Consider the following 7,350-nt stretch of genomic DNA (forward strand, 5'->3'; position numbering starts at 1 on the left):
TATATTCACAAGATGTTCTTTTTTTCTTAAAATAGTCTATTGGCCCCTTAAAATCTAATTAGAATATTTTTTTAAATCACCAATCCAAACAATAAAATTGTTCTTCTTTCTATACTTTGTGTTTCAAAAAACTAATTTTTTTCATAAAATATTTCTATCTTGGGAACCATAATATATTCAGAATGTCTTTCTTTTTTTTTTTCTTGATACTACAAAGAACCGTTGTATCCAAATCTATACTTAAATTAGTCAATTGGCCCTTAGAATTTAATTAGAAACATGTTTTTAAGACACTAATCCAATCAGTCAAATTGTTCTTCTTTCTACAGTTAAAAAAAAAAAAAATCTTGCATAAGAGATTTTTTTCTTGGAAACATCCTTGACACTACTTATAGCCAAATATATACTTAAATAAGTCTATTAACCTTTATAATTTAATTAAGAATATCTTTTAAATCACCAGTCCAATCAATCAATGTTTCCTTCTTTCTATACTTCCTTTGTCCAAAAAATAATTTCTTTCATAGGATTATCCTCTGACAAGATGTTTCTCTTTTCTTCCTACCATCAAGCACCATTATATCCGAATCCACCCTTACACTAAGCGTATATATACATATGTGTATATATATATATATATATATATATATATATATATATATATATATATATATATATATATATATATTTATTTGTTTGTATGTACGTATGTACGTATAAATAATACTCTTACATATAGCTTGTACATCAAACAACCACCACCACTGGCCGCCGGAAGCGACGACCGGTGCCCGTCATTCCGAGCGAACCACAACGTTCTGGCCCATCCATGAACACGAAGTCATGAATGGCCGGCGCCCTGTGCCTTTAAGAGCAGGCGGTGGTGATGAATTCGGCTCTCGGCGCTCGGCGTCACGGCGCCCCGGCGGTGCAGAACGTCGTCCTCCGGTAGGACCCGGCATTCGGATTCGGCCCGGACGAGGGCGATCGATCTCCATGGGCTGCCGGTACAGCATATCTCCATTTATCTGACATGAAATTATTGGAAATCCATGCAGGTGACCCACACATACTGAAAAATAATAAATAAATAAATGTTGGTCTTCACCTACCACAACCTTGTCGCATCGACATTAATGTACACTCTGTCCATTCCAAATGAGTCCCTTGCTCATAAATTTCATCGATTAGGTGATTGCGATGGCTCTTTACGTTCCGAGTTTTCTCCACATACCTTATCCATTGAAGCTTCTAAGAGTTGGCGTCCACATGGAACATGGCTGGTTTTGGTGATTTGGTGTCCTACGTGAAAGAAGTTTATAAATTTAAGGGTTAATCATGCTTTTAGCATCTAAATTTAGTTCGAATTTTTAATAACTTTCTAAATTTAAAATAAATAAATAAATAAATAAATAAATTTGGCTTTTATTATTCTGCAACAGTTTTAATATCATCATTCTCCTCGATTTTGGTTATATGGTAAAATTCACTTAAAATAGTTGTTATGTGGCCGGTTGATTGACTATGGCATGTGAACGATGATGTAACATAATATATAAAAAATTTTATTCCGATCATACGGCATATGAATAATAATATGGCATAATTTTTTATCTAAAAATTAAATTATAAGTACCATATCACCATTTATATACTACATCATCACCTATATACCACGTCATCATTTGAGTACTGTATATAAATTATATTTTTAGTCCTCTAACTTTCACAAATATTCTTACATGGTTCTTATAGCTAGTTTAAAAATCTCTAATTAGATTTCTTGATTTTTAAGTCTGATTTAATATAGTATTTCGGCCCTAGTGGCAAGGGAGGTGATAATCTTGAAGTGGGACGAGTCATTGGACTCATTTAAAAAATTGGAGATAATAGCAATGTTTGGAATGAGAAGGCTAGGGCCAGACTCAAAGATGGCCCTGAAGCATATCAGGTTTTAGGATCTGAAGATTGCTGCCGTGGCCATGGCGGCAAAGTTAGAGAAGTATGTAGGCTTGGTGTTCTTAATTTTGCCATTGCCGAGCTTGTTGCCGTTACCAAGTTTCTCCTTGAACAAGGATGAGTTGGGGTGCATTCGTACCCGAATAGTATGAATCATCGGTTTTAGCAAAAAAAAAAAAAAAAAAACAAGGATGAGTTGGCGATCGTGGACTACCCGACTAAAGAACTTAGATGTTTGCCCAAGCTAGAGTAGAATGGAAAAGCCAAAAGAGCAAATGAGTTAAAAATAAAAATCATTTTTTTTTTTATTCTCTTTTGCTTTCAGTTCTTCTTGGGTTCAAATCCGCTCTCTCTATTTGCATTTTAGGAAAAATAGGATTAGGGAATAGAATGAAATGTTAGATGAATAATGTGTGATGGGGTGTTATATTTATATATGTTCCGGTAAAAGGTAGGAGGTTAAGGAGGATAGGATTAAGGATATGATCGTTGATAGAGTAGAATCGTGAATGTAATAACGTATTATTAATATAATTTTTTTAATATATTTATGTTACCTCCATGTTAGTTTTAACTGTTCTCTTCATATTAATTTTATATTAAATTATATTTGAAAATCAAGAGATCTAATTAAAGTTTTTTAAATTAAGGATCATATAAAAATATTTATGAAACTTAGAGGATCTAAAGGTGATGGCATGCCACTCAGTGATTGGACATTTTTGGGTAGAAAATTTTATAGCACATACCATATCATCATCCATATGCCACATCATTGCATATATGCCACTGTCATCACCAATCGGCTATATAATCATCTATTTAAGCGGTTTATGCCATATAATCACCGATTAATGCTAGTAGAAATTTTTGGTGAGAGAAAGTGGCCGCAATCAGAGAGAAGGATGATATTAAAATAGTTACAAAATAATAAAAATTAAATTTGATCTTTTAAAGTTTAGAAACTTATTAAAAAATCGATCTAAATTTGGAGGATCGAAAGCACTGCAAATTTAAATACCATTATCAGTTAGATGATATACTGAGGAATGAATATTTATCTTGGACTTCACGGTATTCCATCAAACAAGAAAAACGAAAAGAAAAGAAAGAACAAAATAGTATGCTGGTTTCTTCGGAAACACATATTAGTCATAGGACTAAGAACTTTGGGATTAGCTAATTATTAGACAAATAAACAAAACTCAAGCGCCTCAAACTTTTCAAATCCTATATTACTTTTCAGGCCAAACATGCACATAAAGAGGCTAATAAAATTATAGATTGGATGGCTTCGTATATGGCTAATCATTTTAAAGTCCTTATAAATTAATGAGGAAGAGTTGTTTGAAGCACTTTGTGATTTGTTATTTTTTATTTTTTAAATATATTTATATTAAAAATGTATACGAGTCATCTGATATAGAAAAAAAAAAAAAAATCAAGTCCTTGATAAATGTTTAATTTATTGGTGTCTCCAGCGGATGCCTCCAGAGGCACATGACCTTCTGTGTCTGGGCCACCGAGTCCCCTCAGCATAAAGATGGTTTCAGTACATGCATTATTTGGTGGGTGGCAGAAATTTTAAACACCAACTAAGCTACAAAATCCACAAGCGAAAGATACGGGACCATTGCACCGCCCTCATCCATTCCTTTTCTTACTAGAGCTGTGTGTCACGAGCGGCTACGAGGTAAGTCGTCAAAAGTACTCTCGGCGGTGGAAAAGTTGGGTTCTTTTCGGTTCTATTCAGTATAGTTATTAGGTCTCTAATCAATTCAGTATATTTGTTAGTCTCTCGTCAAAAATTCAAAAAAAATTAAATTCTCTGATGTGCAACTTTTACGCGGAAGAATATAAACAATAAATGATTTTCTTTTATTTCTGAAGTATGACAGATATGGTGAGTATGATACGTGATGTATAGCAATGGTGAAAAGAATTATCTATTATTAGCATAATTTTAAAAATTACATAACAATTGATATCAAATCATAATATTTTTTTATTAGTGTAATCCCATATCGACAAGTATTATTTTTTGCTAGCATGATCTTGTTTGTTAGAGTATTTTTAAAAATCACATGATAACTTGTATAAATAAGTAATATTTATTTTATTAGCATAATTCTATATATATATATATATATATTGTAAGAAATCTGTACGTAACTATGTATAACCTCTAAAATGTACCGAATGTGATGACATCGAGAAATAAAATTATTTTTTCTCTTTTTTTTGTTTCTATCTCCTTCTATAAATATTTTAACAGTATCAAAATCATCAATTATTCCATCTTTGCGATGGCCATCGTTGCCCTATCTAGAAACTTTAAAGACCTCCATTACCGATCTATCAAACATGGTAAACCAACAATCGAAGATTTTCTATTTTTGGTGGATCTACAAATTCTCTGTTTTCTTCTAGATCATCTATTGTCTAGTAAATCAATATTCAAAAATTTAATAGTTTTTAGTAGACCTACTTTTCCGTGACACACACACAAAAGGGCATGTGCCTTGGCACATGTCTAGAGGCATCCTCCAGGGCATCTTCTTTACCTTTGCGGTGGCTGTCGTTGCTCTGTCTAGAAGCTTTAAAGACCTCCATTGCCAATCTATCAATCTCTATTTCCACATAAATCAACACTCGAAGATTTTCTATTTTTTGGTGGATCTATAGATCTTCTGTTTTTTTTCAGATCATCTATTTTCTAGTGAATCAATATTCAAAAATTTAATAAATTTTAGTAGACTTATATTGTTCCTATTTCCCGTGACCCGGACACAAAAGGGCATGTGCCTCGGCACATGTCCAGAGGCATCCTCCAGCAGGGCACATGATGCCCCCCATGGATAGGGCTCCCCGGACGGCGACCTATGACACCAATAAATTAAATATATATCAAGGACTTGGAAGGCTTGAGGCGCCTGGGTTTTGTTTATTTGTCCGATGATTAGGTAATCCCTAAAGTCCCTAATCTCACGACTAACATGTGTTTATGAAGGAATCAGCATACCGTTCCGTCCTTTCCTTTTGTTTTTCTTGTTTGATGGAATACCATGAGCGGAAGATAAATATTCATTCCTCATTATATCATCTAACTGAGCATGGTATTTAAATTTGCAGTGCTTTGGATCCTCTAAATTTAGATCAATTTTTTAATAAGTTCTAAACGTTAAAAGCTAAAATTTAATCTCTATTATTTCGTAACTATTTTAATATTATTTTTTCTCTCTAATTGCGGCAACTTTTTCTCATCAAAAATTTTTGCTGATATTAATCGGTAATTATATGATAAAAACTACTTAAATAGATGATTATATAACCGATTGGTGAGTCCCACAGCATAGAGATGCTGGTGGTACATCCATTATTTGGTGTGTGGCAGAAATTTTGAATACCAACTAAGCTACAAAATCCACAAGCGAAAGGTAAGGGCCATAAAAAGGTGTGTCACGAGGGGCCTACGAGGTAAGTCGTCAGAAGAGCTCTCAGCGGCGGAAAAGGTGGGTTCTTTTCAGCTCTATAAGGTGTAGCTGTTAGGTCTCTCATCAATTCAGTATAGTTGTTAGGTCTCTCGTATAAAAATTCAAAAAAATTGAGTTCACTGTGTGCAACTTTTACGCCAGGAATATAAATAGAGTTGGGCAACGGGCCGGGCCGGCCAGGCCCCCCGGGCCCAAATTCTAAGCGGGCCGTGCCTGTAAATTCTAAGCGGGCCGTGCCTGTGCACGGCCCGTGAGGCACGGAAGGCCAACCCGGCCCGGCCCCCGGCCCCTCTATTGGTGGGCCGGGCCGGGCACGGCACGGCACGGGCCGTGCCAGGCACGGCCCGTAACGGCTCCAGACGGGCCGTGCCTGGCACGGTCCGTCTGGAGAGGGGGAGGGAAAATAGCCGTTTCCAACGGCTATTTTCGGAAAAAAGTCGATTTTACCCCTCCCAACAGTCCAATAACGGCTGAATGGAGGGGTATTTTGGGAAAAAAAATTTTTGGGCTTCTATAAATAGCCCATTCCTCCCTCATTCTCACCACACCAAACCTCTCATTCTCTCATTCTCTACTGCTATTATTTCTCTCCTCTAAAGTGCTCTTCTAGCAATTTAATTTTTAGTTTGTTCAAGTGCTACACAAGAGGAGGTTCCTGTTGAGAAGAGAAGGTCGCTTCTGTTGAGAGCACAAGAGGAAGCTCGGAATCTCGGCTCTGCCTCTCCCCTCCGACCCTCTACTCAATTCCTCCTTGCGGTTAGTTTTTATTTTTTGAATTAATCATAGATATGTCATCTTTTGAGGAAAGTCAGTTTGGCATTCCTGTTTCTGAGGGAGAAGAAACTAATCCCCAACCCCCTGTTCCTAGTTCCTCTAGAACTGGTGAACCGAGTGAAGGTCAAACCTCTTCTCGTAAGAGGACTAGTACTGTATGAAATGAATTTGATAGAGTTATGGTTGAGGGAGTCTGGAAAGCTAAATGTAAAAAATGTGCCAAACTTTATAGTTGTAGTAGTAGTGGGGGAACAGGGCATTTAAAAAGACATCAAGAGAGTCATAGGATGCATGATTCTCATGCTCAAACTCAAAGTAGCCTTAATATACAAGGGGGATTACTTGTAGGTAATTTTGCATATAATCATGAAAATCAAAGAAAAGCACTTGTAAAATGGATAGTTAAGGATGAATTACCTTTTAGTTTATGTGAATCTTTTAATTTTGAAGAATATGTTCAATTAAACCTACAACCTGCTTACAAAAGAACTAGTAGGCGTACATTTAGAAGAGTAGCTATGACCAATTTTTTAGCAATGAAACAAAATTTAATTGAAACACTTTCTACTTTAAATGTAAAAATTTCATTAACTTCTGATATTTGGTCAGCATCTGTAGGTAGTAATTGTTTTATTGCCATTACTGCTCATTATATTGATAATGATTGGCAATTAAATAAACGTATTCTTGCTTTTCGTGCTTTTGATTTTCCACATTCTGGGCAACAAATTTCAAATATAATTTATCAAACTGCATGTTCATATAATATTAATGATAAAATTATGTCTATTACTTTTGATAATGCATCTAATAATAATTCTGCTGTTGTATTATTAAAAGACTCATTGCATCCCATATTAGATGGAAATTTACTGCATATTAGATGTGCATGTCATATCTTAAATCTTTCTGTTCAAGCTGGCATGGGCATGATTCAAGATGTGATTTCAAAAATTAGAAATGCAGTTTCTTTTATTCATGCTTCTAGATCAAGACTTCAAGAATTTAAGAAATTATGCATAAATCATGGTAAACGTTTTAAAAAATTTAAACTTGATGTAATTACTCGTTGGAACTCCACATATAGCATGATACATGATGCATACCCATATAAAAATTTATT

The sequence above is a fragment of the Phoenix dactylifera genome, chromosome 6, assembly GCF_051530095.1.
Source record: "Phoenix dactylifera cultivar Ajwa chromosome 6, Ajwa_hap1_PhDact_Kaust_v1.1, whole genome shotgun sequence".
In the NCBI taxonomy this organism is placed as follows: domain Eukaryota; kingdom Viridiplantae; phylum Streptophyta; class Magnoliopsida; order Arecales; family Arecaceae; genus Phoenix; species Phoenix dactylifera.